The following is a 12,615-nucleotide window of genomic DNA, read 5'->3' on the forward strand; positions in this document are numbered from 1 at the left end:
TTTTAGACTTCTTTTTAAATGCTGACAAAATCCTTTGCACACGTTCTAGGAAGTAAAAATGATTAAAGCTAATCAAAACAAAAATAGTTTACAAACCTAACGAGTTCATCATACGTGTAATTAACTCAAGGTTATCATAAAGATTGTAGAATATCAAACATGCTTTCTATCGGCGATAAGTGGTAGGGGAAATCTTTTCAGGACGCAACTAGTTCCGATTTATTAGATCAGCTGTTTACTCAATAGATCTGTGAAGAAGAATGACTCAATTTTCCTAAAACATTGCGTAAGCTGCTAGGGATCTCTGAAAAGATCAAAACCCAAATTCTTTAACATTGAAACTGTGTTTCCCACTAGCTCTAACAACAAAGTTTCAAATGTTGCATCATGCAAATAGTCAACGACAAGGACATCGTTAATCAATTTCCAGTGCAACCACTACTAATCATGCACTATCGTGCATCGCAACTCAAAACATGTCCTGTGAACTTCACATACTTTTCACCACCACAGCAGTGCTGAATCATTGCAGCCGCCGCGCACCATTAACACGCAGAAATTTTCCAAGATAAGGGACAGCTCACCAATCAGTGGCTAATCAGTGCGCGAAGTCGGAGCGCTGCTGGAGGCGAAGCATTATTTGTTTTTTTTTTGGTGTCAATGTCACATGTCATGGGGCGAGTGTGGTGCCGGTGGCGCAGCATCTGGCCAAACCTTGCGCGAATGTATCTGATTGGGAATAGGTTGGCTTCGAATTTTGAACATGAATAGAAATAAAATATTCAAGACATTTAATACAAACCTGTAAACTATCCAATAGCTCATCGTGATTGTGCTTTCTAATGACTAGTAATAGTTGATCAAATTTAGAAGAAGACATCATTTTGTGCATCTTCCAAACTTAACCCTTACAGATGCACAACGAAACGACAATTCTTACGCGCATTAGCAAAGCGCGAATTGTTTTTTGAAGGAGACGCATGGTGTTTCAGTGCATGCCTAGCAATATGGCATTGAAATTGTAAAAAAATGTTGTGGTCATTTGTTAGTATCAAGCATCAGGAAACTTTTCTATTGACATTACAATTTTTCAGGAGTTTGCGTTGGTCGTATCCCAGCTATGGTTTGCATGTTTCATATGCATTTTCAGCTAGCTTAGAAAACGAACTTGAGAGAATCATACCTTCTGAATATTTTTGAGATCGATTTTATTTTTTTGGAGCAAAGTAGTAAATATGTGTAGTCTAAAATTAACCAAGAAACGAATCTTTTCATTCACCTGATTTAAAATAGACAAAAATTCTGTGTCAAACGAAATTGCAAAATTTGAATGACCCAATCTCACCCCCACTCTCAATGTCACCCCTGATGACGGTAGTAAACACTCATAAGTTCCTACAAAATACTGTGTTTCAAGATTCCTACAAATTTGCTTGCAAAATTTATGTTCCATGATTGCAGAATGTTATTGTACCAATCACAATTTAATCGGTATTTAACTACCGTCAGCTTTTTTTTGGTTAACCAAATTGGTTTAAGCTTTTGAATTATTATTTCGTGAAAATTATGGAATTCTGAATAAATTATAATGTAAATTTTTCAAAACATTTACATGAAACTTTTAAATTAACAGCAATTCGATGCGCCTATGAAAAGATCATGTTAGAAGGCATAAAGCAGCTTTTGATTTTTCTGTTAATTTAGGTTAATTTATTGAATTTGAGAGATGACGGTGTTTTTTTTTATTTTAAGATGCTTGAATTTTAGGAATTCATTCAAAGTAGATGAGAGAAGAACAATAAGTGAAACTCTTATTTTGTGCCAACATTTTATTTTTGTACTGTACTTGTACTGTAAAAGGACATTATTGATTTTTAAGGTTTGGAAATGCATCTAGTCTGTAAATGTGAAATATTTCTTAATAAAATTCTGTTTTTTTTTTACAATTTCTCCCTGCATGTATCCTTCAATTTGGCTACATTTCCTAATCACGAAGCCGAGCTCCATTTTTCGACATCTCGTTACAGGCGGGCGGTACGTTTTTTGAATTTTTGAACATTGATTTTCATTTTTTATACCGTCATCAGGGGTGACATTGGGTCCGGTGGGTGAGATTGGGTCATACAAAAATGCTGAAATTTGTATGACCCAATTTCACCCCCACTATAAAAAATCTCATCGAAAACAAAGGGGGTCTGGCAAAATGTGACGTACTTTTTTGAGGGGGGGGGGGTTCAACCTTGCGTGACAAAATGTGACATAGGGGAGAGGGGGGGGTCAATTTTGGCCAATTTTTGCGTGACATACTTTATGGATGACGCCACGAAAAATTAATGTACATCCGTATCGAGTTATCGTGATTTAGGAAAAAAAAAGTTTTTAGAAAGTTGGTCGTCGAACAAACAGAAATAAAAAGTTTGACTTTTTCAAAACTAACTCGTGATAGTTACAAGCAAACCCCGTTATGTTTAGAATTTCAAAAAAAAAATTTTTCATATGAAAAATAAGTTTTTTTTTGTCAGAATTTTGCCATCAAATTGAGCGTCTAATTTTATATAAAAGTAAACTTTTCAAACCGTGATGTGATTCATTTCACGCTGCAACTTATTGAAACCACGCCTTTTTTCGAAAGTTCAAAAATTGAAGGGGTCGTACCTCCTAACGAGATATCGAAAAATGGGGCTCGGATTCGAGATCAGGGACAATAATAATCAATTAGGACTCAGTCTGCGATCTGCAGAAAAGCGAGTCAGACGTGCGTCCCTCACACACCAAAAAATGCTAAAAAGTGCAAACAATGCCTCAAGGCAAGAAAAAGAGGCAGTCCTCACCAGCAGGATCGGCAGATTTGAAGAAGCTAAAGAATGCCGAAGCGCTACCTGCAAAGCCAGGCAGTTTGAGCCAGGACGCTCAAAATTCGTCTGGAAACCAGTTCGCTACCCTCCCTGTGGACGTGAGCGAGAAGGAAGAATTTGAGCGACGGGAAAAGTTGCCACCCATTTTTGTGAAAACATCGTCATCGGATTCGGTGCGAAAGTGGCTGACCGGATTATCAAATCTGGTGCTTTACGAGCTTCCATTCGCTTGTGTACTGATGGACTCAAAATTCTACTACCTACCAGAAAGGATTACAACTACGTTCGGGATTTCCTGAACAACACAAAGATTGAATACTACAGCCATGACGATCCAGGTAAACGCCCCATGAAACAGGTCCTCCGTGGCCTGTATGACATGGATGTGAGTGTGCTGAAAGAAGAGCTCAAAACTCTGAAGTTGAACGTGAATGAAGTCTTCTAGATGACGAGACACAACAAGGACATCAAGTATCGTGATCAACTGTACCTGGTTCATCTCGAGAAAGGATCGACAATGCCGTCTGAGCTGAAAGCAGTTCGGGCAATTTTCAACATCATCGTGACTTGGGAACGTTATCGTCCAGTGCATCGTGACGTGACACAGTGTTCGAACTGCTTGCAGTTTGGGCATGGTGGAAGGAACTGTTTCATCAAGAGTCGTTGTGCAACCTGCGGAGGTGAGCACAAAACTCAAGCTTGCGAAACAATCAACGAGAATATCGAAGCAAAATGCTTCAATTGCGGCGGCGACCATTCTACCAAGAATCGAAGCTGCCCAAAACGAGCTGAGTTTATGAAAATTCGGCAGCAAGCGACGACGAGGCACCAACCAAATCGTCGCAAAACACCACCAACTTTCACGGACGTGGATTTTCCTGCTTTGACGTCACTTGGAGCGGGATCTGTTCGAGTGGTTCCAAATCTGCAGCCATTGCCGTTGAATCAGCGGCAAAAAGTTGCAGAGAATACAACACCTCCAGGCTTCAGCCAGCAACCGAGGGAAATCCAACCAGCATCAACGGATGAAGGCAGTAGTGACCTGTTTTCACAACAAGAACTTCTGAACATTTTCAGATGACAACAACACTGCGTGGGTGCAAAACTCGCCAGGAACAAGTAAGAACACTTGGAGCATTCATCTTGAAATACAGTTCGTAGTTTACTCGTTGTAATGATTTTGAATAGTTCAATGAATTTACTTTTTTTAGTTTTAAGTTAGGATTAGTTGTTAAAGTGTTTTTTTTCTTTTTTACCCAAATGTATTCGATTCAATGCTAACATGTAAAACAATTTGAAGTAAATAAATGAATGTGAACAGTTAATAATAAAACGAAAAATATAACAAAGATAAAGAGCATTTAGCCATACCATTTAGGATGTAAATGAAATGTAATTATTATAAGAAAGATCAATAAAAACATATTTAATTTAAAAAAAAACAATTAAGACGAAGTTTAACGAAACCAAAGAGTGATCCAAACATATTTTTTAATATCGAGATTTAATCCTACTTATGAGATTTCGGATTTTTTTTAAATTCAATGGTTTGAAGAGCTAAAACTTAAAAAATAATGGTCTAATTAAAAGAAGTTTTTGCATCAAGACCATTGTAAATATTTTGAAAGTTTTTGTCCCTCGGCTCTAAATGTGGTCAAGAAGATAAGCGAAAAAAATTAAAGCTCATGCATAACTTAAAAGAATGAATTAAAAAACATCTAAAATGTAAGATGTACAAATAAATCAAAACATAAGAGGAAATATAAAATTTGAAAATATATTAAATAGAGCAGTGCTGTAAAGCCCTTGTAAATTTGTAAATTCATTTTGATTGTGATTGTCCGCGATTGTCCAAAGATATGTTTCGTAGCTGGCTTGGCCAAATGGTTGTCCGTTTTGCAAGCGGATGATCATGGGTTCGATTCCTATCGGCTCCAGCCTTCCATCTGATGGGAAAGTAAAACGTCGGTCCCGGCTTTGGTTGTTGTTAGGCCGTTAAGTCATTCCAGGTGTGGGAGTCGTCTCCCTGTCCCAAAACAAACAACACACCTGCTTCGGCGGAATCGCTGCCGGCTGTTGGACTCGCCATCCAAAGGTCGTCAGTTCGAACCCTAGAGTGCAAGGTTCCTTTGAGTAAAAAGAAGTTTGGGTGCCCTCCCCTTTCAAGCATATGGACTCCTGGTTTGATTGATGTTATGTATGGAAACTGTCCCAAGGGGGAGAGAGGGAGGGGTCAAAGTTTTCAAAAAAGTGCCCACGTGGTTTATGGATGGTCCCTATGGGAGGCGAACTATGGGAAATATCAACAGCGGTTTTTGTTGGCTAGAATTTTCAGTTCGTACTTTTTAAATCATTTTCAAAGACCCTCTCGCCGATCGCACCACTGACTACAGGCAGGTTGGGGCACTTTTTGTGAGACGAAGGAGAACCTTGCCGATTCACACAGTTACTAAACTTACTACTGCGGGTATACTTACGAAGACACGTACTCTCCTTCGCGCGCAAGCTCTCTCTTACTTCTCTCATCTTGTCTACCGCAGACAAAAACCAATCGCCGGGTTGCAATTTACTGATAAGCAGCTGATTGTTTTCCCAGCCGGGCTGTGTTTGCGAGCAACGTACAGCGTGTTATTGAAGTAGTATTTTTCCAGTGTGTACTATAGGGGAAAACGCTTTAAAGTCGCATATTATTTATTTGAAAACATAAATTCAGAAATTTGTTTCAAATTTCGAAAGATTGTTACCTAATTTTTGAAAAGAAAATTGAATTTCTTTTTTCCAATATTTTAAGGTTTTGTTCACAATAAGTATCTTCTCGCTACTTACCTCAACACAGTCGCAGCTTTTTTCCGATCGCGATCCGAAGGCCCTTTCGGATGCTCCTCGCGAGCTCATCAGCTCAGCCTCGGACGTCGTCGGCGGCGGTTTCGAGTTTCCCGCGGGCCGCGAGTCGGCTCAAGTTTTAATTGCGGTTAGACACTGGAACGATTAGGTCGTGCTTATTTTTTCCCTCTATCTCTCTCGTTAAGCCCACGCGCCCGCGCACTTTGAAAGTCGTCGCATGTTGTCGAGGGGTGAAAAGTGAAGCTTTGGAAAAAGTGTTTTTTTGTTTTCGTTGAAATTTTCGTCGGCGCGCCGATCGTGGGTGATATTTGTTTTCGGATTCCAGCTGGATCATTTTCCGTCCTCGGTGAAAATGAGTACAGTGCTTAGCGGCTGCAGCAAGAAGAGAAAAGTGCCATCGTGTGTGTAATCGCTGTGCAGCCGAGCTTGGAAGTTTTTTTTTTCAAAGGTGTTTGTGAGTGATTTTAGCAACATCAAAAAAACCAAGCAATAAATTTATAAAATTCAAATCTGCCAACACTGTGAGTAATTGAATGAGCAAACCGAGTCCCCTGTGGTACTAAAAAATAAGTAATACTAAAGCTGATAGCGCAATAAATTGGTGCATTTGAAGTTCGATTGATTGTACGACGACGACGACGACACGAGCAAAAATAACGACAACCGAGGAGAAGTGTGATAAGAGCGATCGGCGATTTTTTTTTTCGGGGAAGGTGACGTGTGTGAAATATTTTTTTTTTCGACAAAGAAATATAACAACAGCCTGATTGTGGCGACGAAGGGAGTAACATCTCTGTAAATAGCAGTGCGTGTATTGTGCGTTCGTTCGAGCGTGTGAGGGAGCTGTTGTTCCGAGATTTGGAGATTACAGGTCAATATTTGCTTCAACCTTGCTTGCTGCATCACAACTTCGGAGGCAGATGATCAAGATTTTTGGGTATGTATCGGGAAATGTTTCGAGCTTGTAATTATTTTATCAAGGGCCATTGATATTTGATTATTTTTTTAGAAAATGTTTAGTTATAACTTCTTAGTTTAATTTAAATAAAATTTGAATAAAGGGACAATATATGGAAAATACACTTTAAAACATTTAATCACGACAGACATTTATAACAAAATTGAGAACAACACATTTTTTTCAGTGTCTAAACACATGATAAATATATAAATTTAATTTAAATTTAAATTTAAATATAAAAAAACTAAAATGTATAAGAATGAATATCTAGATTAAAACAACCTATGAGTTATGGGTTTCCTATGCAGATAAGACCTATTGAAAATTTAATCTAGATATCTAATGTCTATTCTAAGTTTGTGATCGATTTAAAGAAAATCCACACTGAGATGTGAGCAATTCTCGCTGAAACCGTCCCACTAGATGCACATGTTCTCAAATCGTTACGGCAATGTTCTCATTCGATTCAGCGCACCAAAAAACCATTAAAACAACCTTCGAACCAATGAAAATGTCAGCCGTTAGCCACCTGTAAATAAAAACTTGTATTGAACTATGGATTTTTTCGAAAAAATGCCCTAATTTGGAGAAATGATATCTCCCAAAATACATTACCAAACATCAAAAAGTTATGTATCGTTGGAAAGGTAATCGCGAGGGCTTTTTATCGCACTTTGAAAAACTTTTCAAAAATTATTTTTTCAAGGGTAATTTCAAGGGTTTTTGAGAAACTTACTCTTAATTTTGAATATTGACCGTGTTCGCAACCACTTATCATTACGCAACCATTTTCATTCGAAAGATTGGAAGATTTTGCATAAAATCAACTTGAGAAAAGTAGTGTAATGAAATAGTTTTCGTATAGTTATTAACGGATGAAAGAAATCTGTAAAATTTCAGTTAAAAATAACCAAAGCTCAGACTTCAGAAATGAGCCTAATTTACAGTCAAAACAAAGCAGGATTGTATTTGAGCCGAATGTACAGTCATATGAGGCAAATCTGGACATATAGGATGAATAGGGACAGCTATTTGAACAACACTTTCACTCATAAGATCATATTTTTAAATTATTTATGTAAAAACATACATAAACAAACAATTTTCTAAGTTATAAGTCACTCATAAGATCATATTTTTAAATTATTTATGTAAAAACATACATAAACAAACAATTTTCTAAGTTATAAGCTTTTAAGTACTCTGAAAACTAATGTCCTTACTTAGACTCGATTTGCCACATTTCACTGAAGTAATATTTTATGAACAGAATTTGTTTTGGGAAGATCTGCTTTATTTGTATAACCTCAATCATGCACAAAAAAGTGCAATTTTGAAATCAATATTTTTTGATCAAGTTAAAATTTTATGGAGCTGTTGATACCATAAAAACAAGCAAAAACTCGGATTTTGGACTACGCCCTTTCATTAGACACCACCCCAAAGTTTCACTTTTCTGCAAACAATGTTTAAAACCTTCATTGACAAACTGCGATATCTCTGAAACCACACGCCGTACAATGTCGAGTCTGAACTCACTAGAAAGATAATTAGACGTGGAATTAATAAGTGTAGTCTGTTTTTCAATTAAAACTTTTTTCAATGTATTTATGTTGCACAAATGAAAATTTTAAATTTGGTTTTTATATTGAGAGTAATATTAAAATTAAAGTTAAATGAATCCCAATTTAATTTACATAGAATAGAGAAGAGCGGGGCAAAGGTACGCACCTAGTGATAATCATTCTGTCACCGATGACCATAAAATATTTTTGATTCGTTGTATATACCAAATGGTACCCTTATCACTTGCTTTCAAAACGTAGTACTAGAATTCACCTCAAATTGCTTTTATGTCGAGAACCAGGCAATTACCCTAAAAAATAAGTGCGTAGCTTTGCCCCATGTGTAAAGGGATTTTTAATATTTTTTTTTGTTTAAATTTTAGTTATTTTTTCATTCAGTTTTCAATTGGGGGTAGTTTTTAATCTCAAATTAAAGTAAATTTATCGTAAATTGACTTGTGTCTAATGAAAGGGCGTAGTCCAATTTGGACGAAAATCGAGTTTTTGCTTGTTTTTATGGTATCAACAGCTCCATAAAATTTTAACTTGATCAAAAAATATTGATTTCAAATTTGCACTTTTTTGTGCATGATTGAGGTTATACAAATAAAGCAGATCTTTCCAAAACAAATTCTGTACATAAAATATTACTTCAGTGAAATGTGGCGAATCGAGTCTAAGTAAGGACATTAGTTTTCAGAGTACTTAAAAGCTTATAACTTAGAAAATTGTTTGTTTATGTATGTTTTTACATAAATAATTTAAAAATATGATCTTATGAGTGAAAGTATTGTTCAAATAGCTGTCCCTATTCATCCTATATGTCCAGATTTGCCTCATATGACTGTACATTCGGCTCAAATACAATCCTGCTTTGTTTTGACTGTAAATTAGGCTCATTTCTGAAGTCTGAGCTTTGGTTATTTTTAACTGAAATTTAACCAATTTCTTTCATCCGTTAATAACTATACGAAAACTATTTCATTACACTACTTTTCTCAAGTTGATTTTATGCAAAATCTTCCAATCTTTCGAATGAAAATGGTTGCGTAATGATAAGTGGTTGCGAACACGGTCAATATTCAAAATTAAGAGTAAGTTTCTCAAAAACCCTTGAAATTACCCTTGAAAATATAATTTTTGAAAAGTTTTTCAAAGTGCGATAGAAAGCCCTCGCGATTACCTTTCCAACGATACATAACTTTTTGATGTTTGGTAATGTATTTTGGGAGATATCATTTCTCCAAATTAGGGCATTTTTTCGAAAAATCCATAGTTCAATACAAGTTTTTATTTACAGGTGGCTAACGGCTGACATTTTCATTGGTTCGAAGGTTGTTTTAATGGTTTTTTGGTGCGCTGAATCGAATGAGAACATTGCCGTAACGATTTGAGAACATGTGCATCTAGTGGGACGGTTTCAGCGAGAATTGCTCATATTTTTACTGAATTGTGTAAAGATTACCGAGTTTTCAACTACTAAACAGTCCGGTAAACCAGATTCAAACGAAATCAGTAAAATCATATCGAATTTTGGCCATGATTTTTATTATTGTGCACCGTTCAGCCGATTTCCGGTAAATTTTAGATTATGTTTACAGATGGTTTACCGATCCAAACTTAATCGATAAAATAAATCTAAGTGTGTCGTTAAGTTAAAAAATGTTATTTTTTATCTGATTACAATCGGCTTCAATCTTTTCATCAAAGAATTACTTAAGTTTAAAGAACTTTTTTCTCAGATTTCATGATTTAATATGACACTTTTTAAGCGCTATTTAGCATAGTATAACGTTTTTTGATTTTTTTGATATATTTTTTTTTTTCAAAACAACAAAACAAAACACTCCTGAAAAATGGAAGGCACTTAAAATATTTGGGAATGAGGTGTTTGTCAGTTTTTATTAGTTCTCCGAACAATTTTTGGTATATATACAAATATTTGACATAGAAAAAGTTTACAAGATAAAATTTATGTTAGCTTTATACTAAATTCAAAATTTGTGAAATATTTGGTTTGAATTTAATAATCTTACTCAACAGAACATTAGATTCACACCAAATATTTTGCAAATTTTTATTCAAACCAAATATGTTGATGTTAACATTTGATAGGCCACCTCTCTAAGGTGCCGTGGTAAGGTCCCGCTTTTCGATGATACACTACTTTCTCTTTACTAAGCAATCAAATCCAGAAGGGAAAAGATCACCAGTTGTGTTGGTCCGAGCCGGGATTTGAACCCCGATCTACCGCTTACGGGGTGGAACCGTTAGCACTAGGCTACGTCCATTTCAATCCATTCAATCCATTTTTTTTTTCGCAAATTGGTTGAAAATTACTAATGAGTGTAGGGAAAATTAAATTTGATAATTTAACATCAAATAGCTTCATTTTAGTCAACATTTTTGACTGCATCTTAATCAATGATTCATAAACGTGTACCGTCAAAATATTCAGCCTGAGCTACAAAACGAATTGTAGGGTAAAGTTGAGCAAGACGACCATATGGGGCAATCTTACAATTTCCAATAGTTCCAATCTGAGGAATAGTTACTAGCAATTAGTTAATTCTACTGTCACATAACCACCAAAACGACGTGAACGCCACGGGACACAAGATTAAATTGTGTTTTTTTTAATCCTTTGTTTTTTATAACATTTGGAAAGCCAAAATAACGCTAAGAGTTTGTTTTTGTGTTATTTCCATCTAAATGATTTTTTTTTTCTAGATAAGTAGTGTCCCTGACGATGACTTGCACCGATCATAAAGTATGATTTATCTTTTGGTTATTTTTGTTAAGCGCTTTTAAAAAATCTTGTTCAGGATGGGCGAGTGTACGATCAAATTTTTAGTAAATATTATTATTTCATCTGAAAATGCAAAAACGGTTTAAATAGAGTAGTACGGGGCAAAAAGCTTATATTTGGGTTTTCGAATTGTCTTTGGGTAAATTTTATGTTTTTACAAAAATTAAGTGAAAAAATTTAAGTTTGTGAAAGTTATTGGGAAAAGTCACTTTTGGGCAATTTTGATCTAATATTTGAAGTTTACTAAATAAGGTTTACAAAACTTCAGGTTCACGAAACCTTTGAAACCATTTAACTAGTGTTTAGACTAGCCAATTACCTTGCTAACCATTAAAGAATTTTTGAAATTCTTCTAAAAAGAAATTTGCGGGGAAAGATGCGCACGTATGGAAAATAAAAAATTTTGAAATCATTTTTTACAGTAAATAACAGGACTTTTTAGAATTTTTTTCTATTAAAGTTTTAGGTAAAAAGATGATTATCAAAAAATCCGACAGATTTGTTTACGTTCTTAATGGATTTTAACGAGCATTTCCATAACTTGTTACACTTTTCGCTACTCAGCACATAGCGTGTCCAAAGGTGCTCACAAAAATCCTGCAGTATTTTAGTAGAATTTAGGTGAACCAATTTGAGGGAGACAACTCCAAGAAGTATTAATATTTCGTCAATTCCACTTGGGTGTAACTACTCGAATAATAATTACTGTCCGATTTTGTCCGCCATCTTAGATTACACACAATCACATAACTTTGGGTTTTTTTTTCTGGGTGACAGTATCGAGACCTAAATTTTGTTTGAAAAAAATGTGATTCGATTATGCGATTCGATTCGAAATTTTGACGAACACTGTGGACAATAGAGTAAGGACTGTATAACTTGATTTCAAGATGGTTTTTGCCACCAAAGTCGCAACTCTCTGAATTAACCCCAATCGTCCGCACCGGGCCGACAGCATTACCCACTTTTGTTTTTGTTTTATCAGGTCGTTGGTAGTCAACAGACGTCGAATAAAGTAAATATGACCAGAGCAGATGATAAGACTAGCCTTTGCGACTATAGCGTCGAACGCCATTGCTCTGCGGCCTATACAATATAGAGCACCTGCAATACTCGTTAAGCCTTTGCGAGATATTGTACCACCACATGACACATGCATGAGGAGGTGGTGTCTCTCCCTGATTCCGGAGCGCCGATTGTTTCTCACCCACCGTTTTATCTTGATATTGCTGACTGTTGACGATACGGTTGGCATTACTCACTAATTCCGTGGCATGACATGTTATCTGTCTTCCTGGGGCTTCTTCGTTCTGATTGTTACAAATCAAACAGCCATAAAAGTAAGGTCAATTTTTTTTAGATTATTATTATAAAGTAAAGTTTGCAGAAACTGTTGGTCCTTATTCAACTGAAGATAATCTTCGTAACCTAACGTGATACGTGCATTATGGTGTTGAAGATTTAGAAAGCCAAAATCTCGTTCCTTTAATACTATATCGTCAACTCTGAAGTCGTGTTCATTCAATGTTTAATACTATAGTCATATTTTCAACACACAAGGGGTAATTCAATCCCCCCTCG

The 12,615-nt window shown here is 35.9% G+C and overlaps 1 protein-coding gene across 2 annotated transcripts in view; it reads left to right on the plus strand.

Moving 5' to 3' along the window:
• Positions 1 to 5,760: 5,760 nt before the first annotated feature.
• LOC6035692 (cationic amino acid transporter 2) overlaps positions 5,761 to 12,615 on the plus strand; it is a 32,430-nt gene continuing 25,575 nt past the window's right edge. The window contains exon 1 of one of the 2 annotated variants that reach the window (XM_038253605.1): positions 5,761 to 6,636. The gene's annotated coding sequence lies outside the window, so the exon portion shown is untranslated. The remainder of the gene's footprint in view (positions 6,637 to 12,615) is intronic. The other variant, XM_001845774.2, reaches the window with a different exon arrangement.

The sequence above is a fragment of the Culex quinquefasciatus genome, chromosome 2 (genome assembly GCF_015732765.1).
Source record: "Culex quinquefasciatus strain JHB chromosome 2, VPISU_Cqui_1.0_pri_paternal, whole genome shotgun sequence".
In the NCBI taxonomy this organism is placed as follows: Eukaryota; Metazoa; Arthropoda; class Insecta; order Diptera; family Culicidae; genus Culex; species Culex quinquefasciatus.